The 23321-nt window shown below is 39.2% G+C and overlaps 1 protein-coding gene and 1 pseudogene across 9 annotated transcripts in view; both read right to left on the bottom strand.

Annotated features, from left to right (window-relative positions):
- Positions 1-23321, bottom strand: part of RBMS3 (RNA binding motif single stranded interacting protein 3) — a 716964-nt gene that overhangs the window by 439803 nt on the left and 253840 nt on the right. The window lies entirely within an intron of this gene.
- The window catches only part of LOC149748233 (DNA primase large subunit pseudogene), a 91877-nt pseudogene continuing 73188 nt past the window's right edge, over positions 4633-23321 (bottom strand). The window contains exon 2 of the transcript XR_016394667.1: positions 4633-23321. This exon is cut by the window's right edge and continues 18849 nt beyond it. The product of XR_016394667.1 is annotated as a DNA primase large subunit pseudogene (transcript).

Below are 23321 nucleotides of genomic sequence, written 5' to 3'. Positions count from 1 at the left end.
TTTCTTTTCAAATTACATTATGTCCTAAATGAAGTGGAAAAGAGAACAAATGAGGAACAAAAGACGTATCCCTTTGTACAAGCATAAAGGTGAGTGGTGTCACCATGCAGTCTGTAGTTTTAAACAAACAAACGAAAACAATCCAGGTAGAGCCCATAGTTGAAGCCTGTCTGATAAAGCATTAGAACAGACTAGTGCTTCTCAAATTTTAACGTGCATGTGCATCATATAGGGACCTGGTTAAAATGCAGATTCTGATTCCGGAGCTTTAGTTTGGTACTAAGATTTTGCATTTCTGGCAAGCCCCAGGATGATGCCATGGCTGCTGGTTTTTAGACCACACTTTGAGTAGCAAGAGAATGGAACACATTCCCCAGATAATGGACACAAAATACTCAGCGTTCATCTCTTAGTGGGATGGTGATTAAGGTTTAACTTTCATTTTGTTAAATTCTTAAAATTTAAACTTTGAGTTCCACAAAAATAGTAGTCCAATAAAACAGAAAACCTAGAAGAAATGGATAAATTCTTAGGAATGTACAATCTCTCAAGACTGAATCAGGTAGAAACAGAAAATATGAACAGACCAATTACTACAAATGAAATTGAATCAGTAATCAAAAACTCCCAACACACAAAAGTCCAGGACTGGCTAGCTTCACAGGTGGATTCTACCAAATATTTAAACAGTTAACACCTATACTACTCAAACTATTCCAAAAAATTGAATAGGAAGGAATGCTTCCAAACTCATTCTACAAAGTCAGCATTATTTTGATACCAAAACCAGGCAAAGACACCACACCCACACCCACCCACCACCCACCCTCCACACACATACAAATTACAGGCCAATATCACTGAGGAACGTAGATGCAAAAATTCTCAATGAAATATTAGCAAACCAAATTCAACAATACATTAAAAGGATCATACACCATGATCAACTGGGATTTATCCCAGGGATGCATGGATGTTTCAATATCTGTAAATCAATCAATGTAATATATTACATTAACAAATTGAGGAATAGAAATCACATTATCATCTCAATAGATACAGGAAAAGCTTTTGACAAAAGTCAACATCCATCTATGATTTAAAACCCTTTACAAAATGGGTACATAGGAATATACCTCAACATAATAAAGCCCATATACAAAAAGCCCACAGGTAACACCACACTCAACAGTGAAAAGCTGAAATAATTTCTTCTGAGATCAGGAACAAGACAAGGATGACTACTCTTGCTACCTTTATTGAACATAATACTGGAAGTCCTAACCACAGCAATCAGACAAGAAAAAGAAATAAAAGGAATCCAAATTGAAAAGGAAGAAGTTACTGTTTGCAGATGACATGATACTGTATATAGAAAATCCTAAAGGAAACACCAAAAACTATTAGGAATAGTAAATAATTTCAGTAAATTGCAGGATGAAAAATTAACCCATATATAAATCTGTTCTGTTTCTGTATGCTAACAATGAACTATCAGAAAGAGAAATGAAGAAAACAGTCCCATTTACAACTGCATCAAGAAGCATTAAACACCTAGGAATAAATCTAACCAAAGAGGTAAAAGACTTGTACTCTGAAAACTATAAGAAATTGATGACAGAAACTGGAAGTGACACAAACAAATGGAAATATCTATCGTGCTCATGTATTATCATGGAATTATATATCAAGATCATGGAAGAATTAATATTGTTAAAATGACCATACTACCCAAGGCAATCCACAGATTCAATGCAATCCTCATTAAAATACCAAAGACATTTTTCACAGAACTAGAACAAATAATTCTAAAGTTTGTACAGAAACACAAAGACCCTGTACAGACAAAGCAACCTTGAGAAAGAAGAACAAGTCTGGAGGTATGATATGCCCTGATTTCAAACTATATAACAAAGCTACAGTAATAACAACAGTAAGGTACTGGCACAAAAATAGACATATAGATCAATAGAACAGAATAGAGAGCCCAGAAATAAACCCATGCACCTATGATCAATGACAAAGGAGGCGAGAGTATACAGTGGGGAAAAGACAGCTTCTTCAATAAATGCTTTTGGGAAAACTGGACAGCTATATGCAAAAGAATCAAACTGGAGAACTTTCTCACACCATATACAAAAATAAACTCAAAATGGATTAAAGACTTAAATGTAATCTTGAAACCATACATCAAACATAGACAGTATGTGCTTTGACACTGGTCTCAGCAATATTTTTTTAGATCTGTCTTCTCAGGTAAAGGAAACAGAGGCAAAAATAATCAAATGGGACTACATCAGACTAAAAAGCTTTTGCACTGTGAACAAAACTAGCAGCAATACATAAAGGCCTCCTACTGAATGGGAGAAGATATTTTCAAATGATATATCTGATAAGGGGATAATATCCAAAATATACAAAGAATTCATAAAACTCAACACTGAAAAAACAAACAACTTGATTAAAAAAATAGGGAGAGGGCCTGAATAGACATTTTTCCAAAACAGACATACAGATGGCTACCAGGCACCTAAAAAGATGCTCAACATCACTAATCATCAGGGTAATATAAATTAAATCCACAAAGAGTTACAACCTCACACCTGTCAGAATGGCTATTATCAAAACAATAAAAAATAACATGTGGGTGAGGATTCAGAGAAAAGGGAACCCTCCTGCATTGCTTGTGCGATTGCAAATTGGTGCATCTACTATGGAAAACAGTATGGAGCTTCCTTAAAAAATTAAAAATTAAACTACAAAGGATCCAACAAAATCACTTCTGATATGTACCTGAATAAAATAAAAACACGAATTAGAAAAGATATATGCAGACTGATGTTCATTGTAACGTTACTTACAACAGCCAAGATCTGGAAGCAACCTAAGTGTCCACTGATAGATGAATGGATAAAGAAGACGTGGTATATACACACAAAGGAATATTACTCAGCCATAAAAATGAGATATTGCCGTTTGTGACAACATGAACGGTCCTTGAGGATATTATGCTAAGTGAAGTAAGTCAGAAAGAGAAAGACAAATACGTAAGATCTCACTTGCATGTGGAATCTAACAAAACAAAGAAACAAACAAAACAAAAGCAGGCTCACAGACACAGAGAATGCTGATACTCCTCACACCCACTGAGCCCCCTTTTTTTTACTCCACCTACTGATGACTGTGTGGAACAATAATGCCACTCTCTGGATCCCCCTGGACATGGTGGCCAGGTAGCCTCCAGGACGGTGCTAGGAACAGTTCAGAGTCAGCAGTTGCATCTTTGTCTTTGTTCCACAGTCCAAAAAAAAAAAAAAAAAAACCCTGTACTTCTCTACAAACACATACAATAAATATACTTACTGATACATCTCATGGAATGTTATATATATTATATCCCATTTTACACAACATTATCTTCAGAGAAACTGGACATCCAGAGTCCATTAGTGAAACAGTAATAATTATGGTTGACAAATGTGGAAAGCAGGCAAGGTAAGGAACAGTAGAAAATCTACTTAGCATGAAAAGAGATAAGAGGGGAGGGATATAGAACAAGTGGGTAGAAACCAATAAAAGAGAGAGGATGAGAGACAGAGAAAGAGAGACAAAGAAAAGGGATGAGAAACAGGTTAGTTATCTTCAACTATTTGAAAGGTTAGATTAGACCTATTCTGTTTGCTCTAAAGAGAAGAAATAAGGTCTAAGTGTGGAAATCACAAGGAGGCAGAGTTCAGCTCTCCAATAATTCTTGCAAAAGTGACATCCCTATTATTGGAAGTGATCAAAAGAGACTGGAAAACCCCTCACAGGACTGCTTACAAGATGCGTTTGAAGTGTGGATCTGGGCCAAACTTTAAAGATTTTCAAACTTTAATTTGCATAGGAAGCACTGGGGGGTCTTGAGAAAATGCAGATTCTGGGCAGCAGATCTGGGGTGATGCTAAGATTGAATATTGCTACCAAGCCCCGGGAGATGCTCATGCTGCTTCTGTGTGGACACACATTGAGTCACTGGAGAACAGATGATACTTAAGGTGCCTTCTCACTGAAACTACTGTGTTTCCTTGGTCAGGTAGTGACATAAAAGAAATCAAGAAAATCTCAAGTCAAGTGTTAGCGACACTACATGCTCAAATTTCACTGATAAAATAGCTAAACGACTCTGTCTTTCTAGAGGCAGAAAATAGCTGAAAAACAACACTTCCAGAGATAATAACATGAGCACTGAGATGATACTAAAATGCCCTCAAAGAAAATTGGCAGCAGTGTCAGATTCATACGCAGCGTAGACAACTGTGAGGACCTTGAAACTGAATGGAACTGCTAATATTGAAACTGGACCCTGCCAGCTAATAGCATGTTCATACAAGCCGGTGTTTAGGGGATGAAGATGGGAGATTGAAGGACTCCTTGAGGAGATGGGCATGGGAACGGATTGCATTACTGAACCCTCATGAGCGTGGAATTACCAACCAACACACTGCACTGCTCTGTCTTCCTTTTGACCTTTGGACTCAAGCAAACCCAGAAAGGAAAGAGAATTGGCATTTTGGTTGCATCTCATGCTCCTTTTTATCAGCTGGATGATCTTGCTGCCCTGGAGAACACTGCTCCCTATTCTGTGCGGACAGCTTGACCACGGGCCAGCGGAAGGGCTGTCACGGGGTCAACAGGAAGTGAGCCTGGACAAAAGGTCCAAGTTTAGGAATGCCTCTCTGGATTTTCTTTGGATTCAGAACCTAGTCAAACTCAGTTCCTGCAGCCAGAGTCAGAATAAAAATGTGCTCACAGGCTAACTGTGGGCTTTTTAAAATATATATTTTAAAGTCACAGTTCCCCATAATAGTCATACACAGAAATCCAACTGGAAGAAAGGCCAGAAGAAAGACAAGGATGTGAATGCCTCAATTAAAGGACCTGCCAATTATTAAAACAGATGCTTATTTAGGTTTTGCTCACTAAAAGAAATCCATTCTTCAGGTACTTTCTTCTGTGGCTGGTGGTCACAAGAGGTCATTGTTAAGAAGTAAAGGCTGGGCCTTCCCTGGTGGTCCAGTGGTTAAGACTCTGCGCTTCCACCACAGGGGTCACAGGTTCAATCCCTGGTTGGGGAACTAAGATCCTGCATGACACACTGCACGGCCAAAAAAAATTTTTTTTTTTTTTTTTGTGGTACGCGGGCCTCTTACCGTTGTGGCCTCTCCCGTTGCGGAGCACAGGCTCCGGACGCGCAGGCTCAGCGGTCATGGCTCACAGGCCCAGCCACTCCGCGGCATGTGGGATCTTCCCAGACCGGGGCACGAACCCGTATCCCCTGCATCGGCAGAGTCTTCTCAACCACTGTGCCACCAGGGAAGCCCCCCCCCAAATTTTTTTTTAAGCTAAAATTGTTTTTTAAAAGTGAAAAAGAAATTCCCTTAAAAAAAAAGTAAAGGCCATCTTTTCCAGGCCTAAATGTTTTATGAAATCGGTGTACAGCATGTGCTTTCTAAAGGTGCATCCACATTCCTCAGGCATCAGAAGGAGCATCTGCATATCCTTCAACCCCTTCATCTCTGTGCGCTTTCATTTTGTATAGGATTGTGTGTCATCACTGAAACCTTTAGCTCTGTACTGGACGGATACGGTTCAAATCCCCTTTCTGCTGCTAACTGGGTGTGACCCATGAGTCTGAGTTTCCTCATCTTGAAATGTCCTCATATTGAAACTGGACATGATTATAGTGGAAAAAGAATAGGTAACAAATAAGGATGCAAAATAAAGGCACTGGAAAATTTTATCAGAATGCTCACAGGGTTGCCATGTGCATTAAAGACGATCATGTATGTGAAGCTTCTTAAGTACAGTAAGTCAGCAATGGCAGACTGATAAATAGAAAGCAGCTGTTGTAAGAATTCTGCCTCATCAGAGTTCACTTTCCAGGAATCAAACTGATTATGTTCCCAAGAACATGGTTTATAACACTGGAGAACTCTAAAGAAGATATCTCTGGATATCTGACCCCAGAAATTTGCTTTCCAGAAAATAACATGCAGTTGTGGAGATGAAAAAGCACAGGACAGTTAGACTATGGGAGATGAGACTACTGAAATGTAAAAAACAAAGGAAATAACAATTTGAAAAACAAACCAACCCATGTGATTATAAAAGTTAAGAATCTAAGTGATTACTATGTAGTAGTAAAATCAGGAAATTATTTTTCAAATGAGTATTTAATGAGTCCCTGCTTCAGGCAGAGCCCTGCACTAGATGCTCAGGAACTAGAACAGCAGGAACCTTGAGAGGCAGAGGAGTGCGGTGTTAAGAGAATGCACATTGAAGCTGGACAGCCTGGTGTGGAATCCAGGTTCTGTCACTTACTATGCAATGCTGGGGAGTTACTGTGCCTCAGTTTCCCCATCTGGAAAAGGGGGATAATGGTCTGCTTACTCTATAGGGCTCTTCTGAGGGTAGAGCGGAGCTGCTGTGTGAACAGCACTTAACAACAGTGCTGTACGTAATAATACATAATAGATAGTACAACAGTGCCGTACTAAGCTAACATCTATTATGCCTCTACCACAAAAGAGGAAAGGTTTATTACCTTATTACCTTATTGGGCCGTGGGAGCTCTGACGTCAGAGGACACCTAAGGTGTCCGGGTCAATTGCCTGTCGGCCGGCAGATTATCCTTCTGCTCTGTATCCTTAGAAACTACACTTCCCAGGCTCCTTTGCCAACTATGTTCTGGTAGGCTTGGCCAATGGGAGGCCCTGGCAGAAGAAGAGGCAGCAGAGGAGAATACAATGTATTTCTGCTACTGTGTCTCCTCCTGGCTCAGCTCCCACCAGGTAGCCCTTCTGTGGTCCTAGTTTTCACTGGATGGCCCGATTTCTGGTTATGGTAACACCAGCTTCCCCCTCTCTCCCTCCAGACCTGGATGTGCTGGCAGTTCCCTGCTGTCCTCACCTCTGGGTTCCCCCGTAGGCTGTGTTCAGCTTCTTGGCTCTTCCATCTCTATGCAAACAATCCCTCTTTCTGAACAGCCTAGAGCCATGGCCGTTTTCCTGACTGGCCCAGATTTTACAGTATGCTTAGTCTTGTAAAATGGGTAAGACTGGGTTACGCTAAGATGGAGATGAAGAGCATTCCAAACTAACATCGTGCCCAAACCAGAAGAAACAACTTGGGATCTTAAACTTCACGGGAGAGGTAAACAGTAGTTTTATTTCGGTTAGCTGCATCGACCTTAGGTATTGGGTTGTTAAAACAACCTGGAGCCTTTCCTCGCCTCAGTGTCCTCATCTGAAAAAAATGAGGGTAAGAATAGCACTGGTGTTACAGTGAGGATAACTGAGTTCATCCACATGAAGAGCTGAGAACTGGCCACGCCCGTGCAAAGTAAGTGACCCATATTTTGTTGATTCCATTAAAAATTAGCAAACAAATTTGTCAGCATAGATCGATACATCATGAACTCAATTTTCTGGCACTTCAGTTCAAAAAGGAAGCTTAAAACCATTGAGATTGAGATTGTTCCCAGGAAGCAAGCTTGCTGAGGGGTGGAGCTCTGGCTCCACGAATTCTACTGTATTCTTGGCAGCTATTATGTGCCTGACTCAGTGTAGGAGCCCCATAGGAGGAAGTGAGGGAGCAGAGATCCAGGAGCGGTTTTGCTGACTTCCAAAGTGCGGAAGACCAATTCAAACTTGGTTTTTGACATATCAACAAGTTATTAAATAACAAGGAACAAGAAGAAATAGACGTACTAGGAAATATCAGAAAGCCACAGGATCACAGCCCCCCTACTTATGACCCAGGCACTATTCTAGGTTCTACGGATACTGCAGTAAACAATTTTGCCATCATGAAGCTTTATGCTAGTTGGGAGGACAGAAAGTAATATACACTACTTAAAGCAATTTAAAATCTTCAGTACTATGAGGGATGGGATGAAATAAAATAGAATCCCAGTGTTACAAACAAAATAAAGTGTGTAAGCACGAGAAAGTGAAAGGGTACATCTCCATCTCAGATAATACTGTCACGGGAGGCCTTCTTGAACAGATGACATTTTAGCAGAGACCTAACACAGTAAGGACTGACCCAGGGGCTCTCTGCAAAGTACGTTACAGGCAGATGGAACAGTTAATATTAGTTTTGACATGAACCTTGACCTCAGTAGGTAATACCTTGTGATTCCTTCCAAATTTTGATGTCTGTGTTATGAGTCTCTAACTTCACTGGATAGAATTAAACACCAATGAGTTATAGTGAACTCCCTGGGGAAAGACTGCATTGTATCATTGAAGTTACAGAGAAATCAGCACTTCCAGTGTTTTGCTGAGAAACAGCAATAAAGGATAACACCCTTTCTATTAATTTGTGCAGAGTACCTATGCATCCACTGATATGAACTGTTTATCAAATCCAACTACTTTCACCAACATGAAGATATATTCTCATTTTTCTCACTTGACTTTGGCTAGGTGTGTTTTGCATAAATCTTGTACTACTTTCATTCAGCCTACTCTGCTGATAGTATTTATTTGGCTTCTTGGAAATGCCTTCTGCAAAACAGCTAAAAACCAGAATTTCCTCCAGGCCTAGAAAATCAGTACTGCCCAACTGAAATCTAATGTATGTCACAAGTGTAACTGTAAACTTTCTAGTAGCCACATTAATAAAAGTAAAAGAAACTGGTGAAATTAATTTTAATATATTTTATTGAACCCAACCTATCCGAAGTGGTATCATCTCCACATTAAATCAATATTGAAATTATTAATGAAGTACTTTCATTCTTTTTTAATGCTAGGTCTTCACAACCTAGTGTGTATTTTACACTCACAGCATATCTCAATGTGGACGAGCCACATTTCAAGTGCTCAGGTGTCACATCTGGCCAGTGGCTGTTGCCACTAGGTCTCCACATTAGAATGAAAGTACCTTCTTAATATTGAGACTAAGCTGCCAGATTTAGCAAAGAAAACACCATGATGTCCAATTCAATTTGAATTTCAGATAAAGAGTGAAAAATTATATGGGACATATACTAAAAATGCATATACTAAAAAATGCATATACTAAACATATTTATATTAAAATGTATTTGTTGGTTATTTGAAATTCAAATTTAGCTGGAGCTGCTATATTTTATCTGGCAACTCTGATTAGAACAGAAGGGTCAAACAAATGAACCCATCTATGAAACAGAAATGGACCCACAACCAGAGGACAGACTTGTTGCCAAGGAGGAGGGGTGGGGAAGGAGGGATGAATTGGGAGTTTGGGATGAGCAGATACAAACTATTATGTATAGAATGGATAACTAACAAGGTCCCACTACTGTACAGCACAGGGGACTATATTCAATATCCTGTGATAAACCATAAGAGAAAAGAATATAAAAAATAATGTATATGTGTATAACTGAATCACTCTGCTATACAGCAGAAATTAACACAACATTGTAAATCAACTACACTTCAATTAAAAAAAAAAGAACAGAAGGGTCAAACTTTTGGCCATTCACTCAATAAATCACAGAAAAAGTTATCATCAAATACACAAAAAAACAACAAACAACAAGAGCAACAACAACAACAAAACCATACCTTAGAATGCATTGTAAAACTTCCATTGTAATAACAATACAGCAGTTTGATAGCATTTGGGGGGATAAATTAGGTCCAAGTTTGGGATTGCAGCAGTAAAATCTACCCCATAAACCCATCCTAACTGATCTAGCTGACAGAAAGTGTGAAGGCAAAGGAGGAAATTTTCAGATAGAAACCAAAGGGCCAAAAAACAGCCAGCCTCACAGTTCAACTGATTTGATTTGAGTTCTGTTGGTTGACCTCTGAGTTTCACACCGTCATCTGAGGAGAAAAGCATAGACTGAGTGGTTTTCCAACTGTGGTCCTCACCTAAGGGATAAGGGAAGTACTTGGGACGGGAAGCTGGGAAGAAAAAGGCGTACAGATTCTCTGCAAAGCTTCAAGTAATGGTGTTCCATTTCTATTTGTTTCAGATATGCTCTGTCTGTCCATCTAAACTTTTACTTCATTAAATACAAAGCTTTAAAAATCACTAGTTTCTAAGAACACTCCTCAACTTCATAACTCTACAGCAACGTGCAGGTTAAATGTATGAATGCTCTCAAGTTACTCTTGTTGCACAAATATAGTAAAAATAGTATTAACAGCAAATGAAAGAAAGCATTTTCATCATCCTACCACCCATTCAAATTACAATATTTTCATTTTTTATCTCCATTTAGTCCTTGTCCTTATGAATATAAACTATAATCATGGCAGTGATGTATTTCACTCTCATTTTTTACTTAATGTTATGAGAATTTTCCCAAGATGCAACACAGTCCTCACAATGATTACTATGTATTAGTATCCCACTCTAAATATATTTTTACTTCTTTGTCGGGTTGCTTCCCAATGACCACTTATGACTTCCAAATCTATGTCTCTAGCCTGGATATCTTCTAATCCCAGACCTGTTTTTTGTTTGTTTGTTTGTTTGTTTGTTTATGTCTACTCAGCATCTTTGTCACACAGACCTTTCAAATGCAACAGTACTCAATGCAAACCCTGGGTAACCCTTCTAGTATGTTTTTCTGCTTTTGTATTTTGTTTCTAAGTGAGTGAGCTAAGACAGCTGACCGAGTCTGAAACCTCCAAGGTCATTCTAGGCTCTCTCTTCTTCTTCACCTTCCTACCCTCCACTCATCCCCTCCATCACCCGACTAGGTCAAACTGACCTTCTAACACTTCCTGAATCTCTTACATCTTCTCCATTCTCAAAGCCCTTGCCTTATTCAGCTTTCATAATTTCTCATTTTTAGTTTTCAGGTGACTTTCTTCTTCTCTTGGATTAATTTCTGTCCCAAGATTAGTTCCCAGTAGTATAAATGCTGAGGTAATATACATAAGGGCCTGAAACTTATGGACAAATTGCTTTCTAGAAGAGTTGTACTGATGTACTTTGCAACTATCGATAAAAGCTATGGCAATTTCCCTACAACACTGCCAGTTTAGGCTATTATTTAGGGAACATAGAAATATAGGTAAGGCGTATGTAAGGCAACCTCTCCATTCCCACCTCTCTACCCCAGTCCCCCATCAACCTTGCTCACATAGGTTAGGTACCCCTAACATTCTCTGTTTGGTTTGTGTGTTTGTAAATATCATAATAAATTCCTTAAGGAAGAACTGAATACTTTATTCGTTGAGACACCAAATTAAAATGTCATCTTTTCCACCTTGTAACACACAGTGTATAAGTGGACCCCTGCCTTCAGCGAATTACGAACTGTGAATGAGCTTACAAACTCTTACTGATTTTGAAAGATGAACAAACCAAGTGGTATGAAGTGTGTTCATGAGATGAAAATGGTCACTTAAACTTTAGACATATCCTGCTAAGGTGAAAAGAGAGTTGCCCCTGAAAACTATAAATGTTTTCATACTCATCTCTGTTAAAGGATACATCTTTAATCATGGCCTTCTCAGGCTTCCCTGGTGGCGCAGTGGTTGAGAGTCCGCCTGCCGATGCAGGGGACACGGGTTCGTGCCCCGGTCCGGAAAGATCCCACATGCCACGGAGCGGCTGGACCCGTGAGCCATGGCCACTGAGCCTGCACGTCCGGAGCCTGTGCTCCGCAACGGGAGAGGCCACAACAGTGAGAGGCCCGCGTACCGCAAAAAAAAAAAAAAAAAAAAAAAAATCATGGCCTTCTCTTGCGATGGAAGAGGTCATACACATTATTAATAATAGAATCTTTCTGTATTTTTCCTGAGGTATTTTCACTACTTGCATGTGTCCATGCATGGAGGTGGCTACTTTATAGCCTAAAACAAGAAATGCATATAGCAGTTTGATAGCCAGGAGATGCATGAGATGGTGCCCAATACCATGATATGATAACTCATAAGACAATGGTTGTTCTGTCTTTAAAATTCAAAGAAGGACTCATTTCTAAGTGGCTGTGAGTCCACATAAGAAAAGTAGACATGTGTCTAGTATTTCTCAGAAATGATCTACAATGAGTCTGACTGAGTCACCCATAATGTTGGTGCAGGCAGACACAGGATGGTCACTCAGCATACACCGTGGATGCATGGATTAAGAGCCCTGCATTCAGAAAGAGATAAGAGGCAAGCACTATTTAAAAATGTAAGCATTGCAAGTTATTTTGATTTATGCACAACACGCTTGCTTTCTGCCCTTTTAGTTACCCCAAACGCTCTACAAGTCACAGCTTTCAAAAGCTGCAAAAATGGGTGTTTAGCAGCTCATTCAACTCAACAACAACAACAAAAAAACCCAGTCAAATGAATGGGCAGAAGACCTAAAAAGACATTTCTCCAAAGAAGAAATACAGATGGCCGATAGGCACATGAAAAGATGTTCAACATTGCTAATTATTAGGGAAATGCAAATCAAAACTACAATGAGGTTCCACCTCATGCCAATCAGAATGCCCATCATTAAAAAGTCTACAAATAACAAATGCTGAAGAGGGTGTGGAGAAAAGGGAACCCTCCTGCACTGTTGGTGGGAATGTAAGTTGGTGCAGCCACTGTGGAAAACAGTATGGAGCTTCCTCAGAAAACTAAAAATACAATTACCATATGACCCAGCAATCCCACTCCTGGACAAAACTCTAATTAAAAAAGATACATGCACCCCAATGCTCACAGCAGTGCTATTCACAACAGCCAAAACATGGGAACAACCTAAATGTCCATTGACAGATGAAGGAATAAAGAAGATGTGGTACATATATACAATAGAGTATTACTCAGCCATAAAAAGAATGAAATCATGCCATTTGCAGAAACATGGATGGACCTAGAGATTATCATACTAAGTGAAGTAAGTCAGAAAGATAAAGACAAATACCATACAATATAATTTATATGTGGAATCTAAAATATGACACAAATGAACCTATCGATAAAACAGAAACATAATCAGGGACATAGAGAATAGACTGGTGGTTGCTAAGGAAGGGGGGGTGGGAGAGGGATGGATTGGGAGTTTGGGATTAGCAAAGGCAAACTGGTATACATAGAATGGATAACAACAAGGTCCTACTGTATAGCACAGGGAACTATATTCAATACCCTGTGAAAAACCATAATGGAAAAGAATATGAAAAAGAAAGTATATATACGTATGTATATATATATGACTGTACAGCAGTAATTAACACATTGTAAATCACTATACTTCAATAAAAAAATAAACTAAAAAAATGGGTGTTTAGAAAAAAAACTGGGGCACGTAGGATTTAAGAAAGAAATAAAGTATAAAATTAAATGTTTTCACTTGAACTTAACTTGTGGAAGGTGCCCATATTTCCTTGATGTTTCCTATCCCCTAACACCATTTTGGATCTGCCTTGACTTCTGTGTGATTTCTTCCCTAAACACAGCTAGTCCCTGAAAGAATATGAAATTAACCTATATACAAAGTTAAGAAGTGTTGTATTAATATACTTATTTTTTCAACATTTGTTGAACACTAATAATGACCTAATTGCCGACCCAATATCTTCTTTGCAGTCTGGCATCTTCAAGGTACTCAACACTGCTGAGCATCTCTTTTTAGAAATGCTGTTCTTTGCTTTTATGGCACTACACCCTGTCTGTTTCCCTGACTTTTTCTGCTAGCCCTTAAAGAGTTCCTCTCCTTGGTCTTGTACTATCTGCCATCCCATTCAGTCTGCTTAGGTGATTTAGTCAGCTGCTGTGGTTTAGATGACCTGACACCCATCTCATCATCTCCTGAACTTTAGGTCCGTTTACAGCAACTTACCAAATTTTTCACAAGATGTCCTAGTGCTATATCCAACTCACTATATCTGAATCACATGTATTACTTTGTCCATAAAACTAATCTTTCTTTATTCTCCCCATCTCAGTTAAAACCATTATTACTGACCCAGTTGCCAAAGTCAGAAACTACAGCATCTTCCTTGATGCCTTCCGGTCCCCAGCCTGCCTCATCTTATTAGTACCTGGGTCTTCTGGATTCTCACCCATAAAATGTCTCCACTTAACCTTTTCTATTCCCAAAGCTCCTCACCCATCCTTCTCAAATTATTTCAAAAAACTGAAGAGGAATGAATGCTTCTGAACTTATTCTATGAGGCCAGCAACAACCCTAATATCAAAACTAGACAAAGGGGACTTCCTTGGAGGTCCAGTGGCTAAGACTTCACCTTCCAATGCGGGGGGTTGCAGGTTCAGTCCCTGATCAGGGAGCTAAGATCCCACATGCCTCGGGGCCAAAAAATCGAAATATAAAGCAGAAGCAATATTGTAACAAATTCAATAAAGACTTTAAAAATGGTCCACATTCAAAAAAAAAATCTTAAAAAAAAAATAGACAAAGACATCACAGAAAAAGAAAAATAAAGGCCAATATCACTGATGAATATGATGCAAAATTCCTCAACAAAATATTGAGATTAGAAACCAAATTCAACAATACATTAAAATAATAATACACAATGGTCAAATCTGCAAATCAATCTATGTGATATACTACATTAACAAATTGAAAAATAAAAATCATATGACCATCTCAATAAATGCAGAAAAAGCTTTTGACAAAATTCAACATCCGCTTATGATAAAAAAAAAAAAAGGTCTCAACAAAGTGGGTATAAAGAGAACATATTTTTTAAAAAAAACCCTCACAGAGACAACTGTAATATCCACTCTGAAAGAATTCTCTTCCTACCAGCACTCTATTTATCAATGGCTGGCGATGTGCCTAGCTATAGAACTACAATTTCCAGCCTCACCTGAGTATCCTGCACCCATGACTGTGTTACAGTCTGGGGCCAATGACACATAAGGGAAAGCTCTTGAACAAAGACACACTCAGCTGTCACTTATCCTTTGCCCTTCAGCCCTGTCATTCTTCCTGTCTGAAATGCAAATATGGAACGCAAAGTGGAAGGGGGAAGGTCTGCAACCACAGGCGAAAGGCTTGAAGATAAGAGTCACAAGCCAAGGACAGGTTCCTAATGATGGAGTCTCCATATTGTCTCTGGGTTCCCATCTTCCTTCAGCCTTCGCCTTATGTTGTGGAGAAACACAGCTTACATCTCTGTTCAGCCATGTTTTCTGTTGCCAGGAGATGAATGCAAGGGAAAGGATCCATCCTCCTGTGCTCCTGCATCTAGCTGTCATCTTCTCTCATCCCCAATTCTTTTGCTAGAACTGACTTTCCAAAAGATAGCTCTGACCACATTATTTTCCTCTACCTATAAATCTCTTTGGTCCCCACTGCCTTTGTAATAGTTTCTTTACTCAAGCTTTTACAAAAAAACCTTCCAAATAAGACTTGAGCTTGCATTTCAGGTTATATCGCTTCCTGTTTTCATACACGCAAGCACTGAACTTTTAAGCCATCAGAATACACCATGCTCTTCTACAGCTTTTGGCCTTTGCCAGGTCTTTCCTGTTCCAGGTAAATCTCTCTCTGCCATTTCTGCTGCATAAACTCCCAATCACTCTTTGGAGTCAAGCTCAACTATCACGTCCTCCCTGAAGCTTTCCTGTTTCCTGTGTGCCTTTTCTAAACTGAAGGGAAATGTAACCATTTCCTCATTTTTGCCTAAGAGCACTCTAGTTGTAGCACTATGGTGTGGCAGGTGAGAGCATATATTTTGGAACTATCTGGACTCAGGCTCTGTGGGTAGGAGGTTGAGTGATCTTGAGAAGAGTGCCGTGCTATCCTCACCTGTGAAATGCTAATGACCCTTACACCTGCCTTATGGAGTCATTGGGAGGATTAAATGAACTCAGATAAGTGGATTTATTAGAAGATCTGACATGTATAAAGCGCTCACTGGCCATTACATATTATTATCAGCTATTGTGTTCATCTTATCTTTTAGTTTTATATATACATGTATATAGCATCTGTCTTTCCTACCCTCTGAGTACTTGACTATAGGCAATACACCTTCCCTATTTCTTACCCCAGTGCCAAGCATAGTATCTATCAAAAATACGTATTTGAAGTATAGTCAGCCACAAAAAGAATGAAATAATGCCACTGGCAGCAACACGGATGGACCTAGAGATGATCATACTAAGTGAAGTAAGCCAGACAGAGAAAGGCAAATATGTGATATTGCTTATATGTGGAATCTAAAAACATGATATGAATGAACCTATTTACAAAACAGAAATAGGCCCACAGACTTAGGAGACAAATTTATGTTTATTAAAGGGGAAAGGGAGGGAGGGATAAATTAGGAGTTTGAGATTAACATATACACACTACTATATATAAAACAGATAAACAACAAGGACATACTGTACAGCACAGGGAACCATACTCAGTATTATGTAATAACTTATAAGGGAAAATAATGTGAAAAAGAATATATATATATATATAAAACTGAATCACTGTGCTGTACACCTGAAACTAACACAACATTGTAAATCAACTATACTTCAAGGAAAAATGCAAAAGAAAACCATATTTGACAAATTTTGGTTCAAATCAAATTAGACTAACTAGGGGTTTATAAACCCCATTTAATACTAAATGTCAGTCTACTAAAGTTCATTTTAATAAAGTATCATGTATGTTAAATAAGCACTACCATCAGTCCCCAACAAATCCGAAGACTTCTTAGGAAAAGAACTACTGCAATGAGGAACAACTACCTCCGTGAAGGTCTGAGTGGCTTTAAGTTGGTACAAAATTGTCTATGCTGGCAAGGGAGTGTCTGCCATATAGCTTCCCATGGAGTTGATAAGATACAGGGAAGAACTAAGCATTTTTAGAAGAACAGAGAATTGTATCCACTGCTATTCCCTCAGCACAGTTTTTAATTCAGAGAACAGTTCCTGACTTTGTAAAGTATGTCATAAATCCCTCTTTTACCTACTCTATGCATCCTGATGCCATGACACACTGCCCACTCGAACCTACTTTGTAAATATGTCTGAACGCTTAGAACATGTCAGCACTATGCTGGTCACCAGAAGTGCAAAGATGAGTCAGATCCCAGGACCGGGTAGGGAGGCTGAGGGTACAGCATATTTTATAGAGTGATGAATACCTTTCTCTTTCCCCAGGGCAGGATCATGTCAAAGGAAGTTATGGGTGTTGAATTTTGAAGCCTCATGCAGCATTGCCTTATTTTCAGATATGGAAAAGCAAAGCAAGAAGAAAAGTATAGAATGACATCAGGGAAGGAAGAAAGCACATTTTTATAAGCTTGACTGTGGCCTGGCAATATTTTACTTCAAATGGAAGGCAAGGGAAATGAGCAAAACGTGTGGTGTCTCACAAAGAGAAATTTTACAGACACCCTGCACTTCTCTCACAAAGTCTGCTTCCTTCTCCCAAAAGAAATGGAAAAAAATAAAATGATAGAGGTTACTAAAAGAACTGCAGAAATCCTGGCAAGATAATTAACGAATGACAGGTCAGTTACCCATGTGAAAAAATAAAATGTGGCATGAAATCATGGCTTTGTCAAGAACTTTGAGGTTTTGTAGACTGGAAGCAATTTGTCCAAGGACTATTTTGACCATACCACTTCCTAATCTCAGTACCCATAAAGTCTGGGTGGGGGCCAACTGGAAAAGTTTGTCTCAGCTGCACAGATATCGTCCACAGAGGAAATAAAAGGATTTTCAACACTGGAGTCATTTCCTTTGGTTCTCAGCTCTTTGAGAAAAAAAAAAAAAATTCCTTTTTGTTAGTGATATCTTCAGCTCAATTCCTACAGCCTGGCTTAGAAAAATAACAAAATCTGTTCCCCGAAACACTTTCCAATCAGACAAGGGACAGGTTTCAACTCAAAGCATTAAGTCCAATAAAAGACCTTCCTGGTCCAGAATGTTCTAGGAAGACGCACACCTTTTTAAGGTTCAGACTGCTTCCTAACGAGTTCCATAAAAATGTGCAACCAGTGTAAATGTCAGATGTGAAAGATGTGTCCAGGAGAGGGACCTGGATAATCAAATCTCGGGCCCGCTCCTTTGGAACTGCTGCTAAGGGGTCTTGTGGAAAATAATAGGGTCCATTTATGAATCACAGCACACATGGTAATGTTACCAAAAGTGGGGTCTGGCTGCTCACCACTCTGAAGCCAATAAAGAAGCAAGGCTGGTGGAAAGGAAAATTTGCTTTATGTCAGAGGCCAGCAACTGGGGGGAGGGGGAGATGCTATGTTTTTATTTCAAAGCCATGATAAGAGTTAACTTCAAGCTTTCTCCTAGAAATATTTTTCTTCTCTCAGGGTCAGAATTCTGAAAAAAGCATTTTATCAAGCTAGCTTTCTCTAACTGCATATGCAAAAAGAACCAGTTTTGGTGTTTTAAAAGAGTTTCATCTTAACCAATTTTTTCAGAGTTTGAAGAAGAATTGAACCTGAATTTCTCATTTTACAAAAGGCAACAAGAATACCAATCACACAAATGGAATACACACTCACACACCAGAAGACAGAACTGTCACAAACCCTCTGAGAGGATGACCTATACGGAGTCCCAAACAAACACTCCCCAACACAAACGGGCCTCGATGTCAGACACAGGTCAGAACCAGTTGGCAAAATGCCTGAATGACACTCAGTGTTCATAAAGGGTGCTCAACGTCAGAAACACATCTGAAACCATTGGCAAAATGCCCAAATAGGACTTTGTACTCAAAAGAGAAGTTTTCCAGGTGCACACTGGTGGACTTACTTGGTCTTGGAGCTCATCACCTCTTCCAGAGGCATCTTTCCGTTCCACCAAGGAAAAGCGTACGTTGGCAGCCAGTGCCTTGCAGGGGAGAAACAGGGAGAACCCTCGAAACAAATGTTTTGGGCAGCTGTTAGGAATGTCCCCGCCAAATCCCCTCCCGGGGCCAGCGAGCCACGAGCAGCAGTCTCCTTGCAGCCATACCAAAGTGTCATCAAGGCGGAGGCTCTGCTCCGGAAAACCCACCCCCGGGAGCCAGATATCGCGAGAGCCCAGCCTCACGTTGGGAGCCAAAATCTGTTTGCGAAAGTGGGTCCAGGTGCTCACTGCTCAAGAGGCAAGGTTGGTGGAAAGGAAAGTTTAATTTATTTTGGAGGCCAGCAGCTGGGGGCGTGGGGGGGGCAGATTCCTGTCCAAAGGCCAACTCCCCCCAGTGACAACCAGTGGGCAAGCGCTTTTATAGGCAGAGGGAGGGAGCTACATGCAGAAACAGCACAGTCAGCTCTGACGCTCATCTTGAAATTGGTCATGTGGTGGTCTGACTAGCGTCATCCTGATTTTTATAAGTGCTGTTAATCTTCAGTTCCTGGGTCGGTTTTTTCCCATTTCATTCAGGCCAATTCTTGGAACATTGGCAGTTTACGTCATGGCTACAGTCTGGTCATCGTGTAGTTAAACTTCCTCCACCTGGTGGTAGTTTTAGTCTCTATAAGACAGCTCACAGGATATGGGTCATAGTGTTATCTATAGCCCATGAAGAGGAACTAAAGGCCCTTGACTATGCTTAATGACTAAACTATTATTATTTAGTCTTGTTGAAATGTTTTCATTTGTTTCTGCATTTTCTCCCTTCTCTGACTTATTCTTTGGCTAAAGTTTTCCTACAGACAAAAAGCAGGTGGAGGACATTGTGGGGACGGACCACAGGGTCCTGCTCCGTTTCAGTAATAGCAGGTTGCCTCTGAAGTGGTACCTTGGCAGCTTTGGAATGGTTACCCGAATGTGTCGAGAGCGGAAAAGCAGCACTTTCCAAATCTATCCTCCAGCTAAGGACTTTTGGAACTGCTACAGAGATTATAAAGAAAAGATAGATTGTCAGAATACCCTTCTGTTCATATACATGCATTCTACATGCTAAAGTTGAAAGCCCATGCATGCAGCATGGTTCACATGCCACACCATTTGAAATACTAGACAGCCTTTGTCCAAGATGGATCTGCAAGGGAGTATTACAGCTCTCTTCACCACCGCTTGTTGTTTTGTTTAGTGTGTTCTCTTTTTTATTTCCCCTGCAAGGTCCTTGGTGTTAATTCTCAAGTCTTTGAGTCAGTTTCTTGGTGAAACCATAAAGCAGTTGGATCAAATATCAAATGGAAAATGTAAAGAAATGAAATTACCTTTATATCTTGACATCAAATCTTAAAGTTTTAAGACTATTTAAGTTCCTTATTCCAGGAATTCTCATGGACAGTCTTATAAATTTTAATTATCTCCTTTAAGAAGGAATCATGCAATATTTATAGTCTCTAGATAATAATTTAATTCTAACTGTAATATCAGGTGAATCAAAATCCCCTTTCGCACTCATCACCATGCTGCAGCTAAAGAATAAATTATTTTTCTTACTTTTTTTCAAATGCTCATATCCCAAACTTAGAAATATGTGAGGTATTTATTTACTATCCAGCATAATATAAAGTGACAGGTCAATCCTCCACTTGCTGAAAAATTCTAATGACTATCTCTTGAGAGATAGGGAAGGTGTAGACTTTTCCATTTTTTTCTTTCTCTTGCCTTTTATTTTTAATTATCTTAATGAATTGTTAGAAATTATAGCAAAAGGGAGGCTTTTGCTACATGTATCTAAAACAGGTAATGTTTCTGAAACCAAAAAAAGAAAAAATATTAGTACCATAAGAATTTTAATTGCAGGTAAATTTAAACCAAATGTTACTGGAAAAGCTCGCCATTTCCTTTTCAACTTCTGTTCTCCAAGGAATTCCAAACTCAGGAGGCACAGTGTCAGTGAAGTGACTGAACATGACCAGATATGAAATTTCTGTTTTCAGTTAGTCTTGTGACACATGTGTTTTCATTCTTTCCTAAGACACAGTGGGACCCCTCAACTTTTAAGTCATAATATGAAAATCCCATTTTGTTATTACTCTTATAAACAGTGAAATGATGGAGGCGTATTCCCCAAATAAAGTCAAAAGGGTGTTATTCTTTATATATGATGGTCTTATGAGGAGGGCCCATGGTTTCTTTCATTTTTTGCCTACCCATTCAAACTTGTTTCCCAGGTTTCCCTTTATAACCAACAGTAGACATTGGCCAAATGTTGGGCTAAATATAGGGTTGAGGTCTTTTGACATGGGGTGGTCAGTAGAACAAACATAGCAACTCACAGAGGCACCAACAGCTATCAGAGGAGAGTAAAAACTGTTCTCCACATATGTTACATACTAAATATTAAAGTCACACAAGACACCCAAGCACAAAACTAGTTTCATGGTCTCATCTGTTCACATCCAACAGTGTATCATTAGAATCCCTCTCAAATCACAAATTTGAGAGTCAAACTTATTTTTAGAACCCAACTTTTGACTTTAATCAATTCTCTCTATTGAAAGACTTTCTCCTTTGTCATTAACCAAAGGGAAACTCAAATCTTTTCCTAATAAAGTGTTCATAAAGTGTGCAAAATAGATTCTAGCCCATAGTGGGAACTGAATATCTTGTAGTTTGAAACAACAGAAGAGATATGTGGTATCTGTTAATAATTTTGCAGGGACAACAATGCTGGCATAACTAAAGCATTGCTGAAAATAGTCACTGATATTATTAAGTGGTAAATTATCCGACAGAAGCAAAGAGAATTCGTAGAAAAGAGACTTTACCAAGAGCTAAAGTAGATAGGAAAGCTTCCATCTAGTAAGTAGAATTTTAATTTACCAATAATCTAAGTCTGGTTTAGAATCGAAGAAGATTCCAGATGTACTCTGGAGAGGGGGGATGAGTTGAGTAAAGACCCCAAGGTGGTACAAACATGATGTGTTGGGAGAGTAAAGTGACTGGCCTGCTTAGCCTGACAGGTATATGTTGAAACAGAATGAAAAATACTGTGAGTTGATTCATATTAGGAGGCCCTTTAAAGCCATCCTGAGGAATTCAGACTTGATAGGAAACGAAATAACAAGTCATGGACAGGTTTTAACCAGGCAAGGGGCATGATTAAAGCACTGTTTAAAGAACGCAATGAATCTGCAAAAGTACTCTGAGTCCAAATGTTCTTAACAAGACCCTGAGCTTAGTGCAGCTGGATGATAAATGGCTACAATTTTATCCCGGTTTCTAATCACAACCAAAATCACATGCATGATGATTTCTTGGTGCAACATCCATGTATTAAGAACCTAAGATGTGGTTCAGCCATTCATTATCTTATTCTTCCAGCCATTCTAGGGATAACTACTTCATGTGTCAAGCATATGCTAAGTACAAGTAAACAAGATACAGTTATTTTTGTTTTTTTTCCCGAATAAGTGTAAAATACTTGCCCATGATAAGCCCACCATGTAAGAGGTACAAAAAAAAAAAAATCACTGATTATATCCAGTTTTCTAAGTGCTGGGGAGACTTTTGGGAAAACAAAGAGCTTTATTAAGGGAGACAGAGGAAGGGTGTCTAGGTTGGCTCGGGCATGGGTGGAGGGAGAAAGAAAGCTTTGAAGACTTGGTTCTTATCAGCTGAGTCACCCAAGTCAAGGAAGAGCACGGGCAGCACAGGAGAGGGATGTGAGAGATTAAGTGGTTGGGCTTTAGAACAAAGCAGCTCTGAGTTTACATCCCACATCTGCTATTTCGTGGTTGTGGAGACGTGGGCAAGTTCCTTGTCTCTCACACCTATAAGATAGAGATAATAATTATAACAGTTTGAAAAACACTGCCATCATGTATATAAAGCTCTCAGTATAATTTCTGTACATAGTAAGTGCTCAATAAATACAAGACTTTATTATTAAATAAGAGGTATAATGATTGTTCCAAGCAAAGGGAACAGGCACCAAAGTGCCTTTACATATGGCGTGTTAGTAGTTGGGGATGATTAGATACATGGTAAGAGATAAGAACTGAGCAGGGTCATCAGTATGGCTGCCTAAGTTGCTCATTACGCCAGTGGGGCTGTTCATGGGAATCACAATGTGAGTGCTCCCCAGTCCCAGAGCTTGGCAGGACTCACATTTTACAAAAAGTGCAGTAGCCCTAAGTGTTAGAGAGTACAGTCCAGACCATGAAAGGCTGTGTATTCTACGATAAGTAGTTAGAAGTTTATCACTTATGACATCTCATTCAAATGACAGATATTCAAAAATGTACACATATAACTGAATTTTAATGAAGATGCATATCTTTAAACTCTCTCATTATCGAATAAATGAACGTTTTCTTCTTGTGGCATTTCAATACTGGTAAGTTAGGCTGACACTAGTCGACTCTTTTTTTTCTAGATAGCACATTAAAAAAAAAAAATATATATATATATATATATATACACATATAAAATGGAGATTTGAAAATCAATATATCA

The sequence above is a fragment of the Delphinapterus leucas genome, chromosome 10 (genome assembly GCF_059928025.1).
Source record: "Delphinapterus leucas isolate spDelLeu-1000000601 "Yukka" chromosome 10, BTC_Dleu_Yukka2, whole genome shotgun sequence".
Taxonomy (NCBI): domain Eukaryota; kingdom Metazoa; phylum Chordata; class Mammalia; order Artiodactyla; family Monodontidae; genus Delphinapterus; species Delphinapterus leucas.
The sequence above is the reverse complement of the archived record's forward strand: the minus strand, read 5'-3'. Positions and strand labels throughout refer to the sequence as shown.